Below are 1,820 nucleotides of genomic sequence, written 5' to 3'. Positions count from 1 at the left end.
GGCCCCGGAACGGCGGTCACCGCCACATTGGGCTGCAGCTCCTCTAATTGACATGGAAGTACAGCAGCCCAACAAGGTTGGAGCTGACCAACATGGAAACCCTCGTCTTGCCGAGGTGCGCATCAGAGGAACCCGCATCAGAAGACCAACGAGGCCTGGCTGGGCTGCTCGGCCTTAAGGGCCTTGCAGCGGCACAGGTCCATAAGCATAGCAGCCTCTTTTCTTTTATTTTCGTTTTTTTTTTCTTAATCCAAATTTGGCTTCAACTCAAATTCCAATTTTGTAATGGAAAACTCTATAAATTCCAGCAGGAACAAGCATGAGACGGTGCTTGTATTATTTTATTGATATATATAGATAGAGAAGGAAACCAGCCACTTTCAGATTTTTCCGGCATATTGGATGCGTGCCGCCGCACTGAAGGCCAGCACTGCCGTGTTCCAGCGTTGCGGGAGCAGCATGCTTATCATGCGTGACTGCCAGCAACTGCAGGTTGTGCCAGTTATTATTTAGGCCTTGTTTAGTTCAAAAAAATTTACAAAATTTTTCAGATTTCCCGTCACATCGAATCTTTAGACGTATGCATGTAGTATTAAATATAGACGAAAATAAAAACTAATTGCATAGTTTGGTCGGAATTGATGAGATGAATCATTTGAGCCTAGTTAGTCTATGATTGGACAATATTTGTCACAAACAAACGAAAGTGCTACGGTACCTGTTTTGCAAAAATTTTTTGAAACTAAACAAGGCCTTACTGATACTAGCGCTGGCAGTTCTGAAACAAAAACTGGTATCAATCTTTTGTTTAGCTTGCACCCAAAAACTTTTTACTTCATTTTATTAAATGCTTAGCCATATGTATGGAACATTAAATATAGATAAAAAACAATTAATTACATATAAGATGAATCTTTTGAGCATTGTTAGTCTATGATTAGATATTAATTGTTATAGTTACAAATGTGCTACAGTACCTAAATAAACAAGGCCGTAGAGTATGACAGCGGAATTTTGGATATGAATTCGACGGGCAATTCGGCTTTATATTGTATCGAATGTTTGACACATACGCAAATTTAATATAAGACAACGGGGGTAATTGTCAATCGATGAGGTCATATTCATATGGCAGTATAAGGTTTAAGGTTTGTTCTCTTCGTTTTTGGCTGATAAGCCATGACAAAAAATATTGTTCAATAATTTGTTATAAGAGAAAAATACTTCTGAATGAGTAGCAAATTCGGCTAATATACCCAACTCTTTTGCCCGTTCTTCCTTTCCTGACACTTGCGTCCTGCTGCTCCTCTTCTTCTTTGGATGCCTGCAATCATCGTTAGATAATTAAGGCCTTGTTTAGTTTTCAAAATTTTTCATCACATCAAATCTTTAGATATATGTACGATTATGAAGTATTAAATATATCTAATTATACAATTTGTTGTAATTTATGAGATAAATCTTTTAAACTTAGTTAGTCCATGATTAGATAAGAATTGCCAAATAGAAAAATGCTACAGTAAGCAAGCCTACAATTTTTCGCGAACTAGACAAGGCCCGAGTAGAAAGAAAAGAACACAAGAAATTGTAACCGGACGGTTGGTGATCACAGTAATAGTACAAGCCAATCGCATGACAGGAGTTGCGGTGACTGCAGAACGCTACGGAATCATGGTGTTTTAAGCAGAACAGTAGTCAATGTACCAGTAGATAATCACTCGCTAGTCTGCTTCTTCCTCCGTTCCTAAATAACTATTATTTTCGCTTCTTGAGAAATAATTTTTACTAAATATATATAATAATAATATTTATGGTATAAA

The sequence above is a fragment of the Sorghum bicolor genome, chromosome 6, assembly GCF_000003195.3.
Source record: "Sorghum bicolor cultivar BTx623 chromosome 6, Sorghum_bicolor_NCBIv3, whole genome shotgun sequence".
Lineage (NCBI taxonomy): Eukaryota > Viridiplantae > Streptophyta > Magnoliopsida > Poales > Poaceae > Sorghum > Sorghum bicolor.
Note: the sequence above shows the minus strand (reverse complement) of the source record.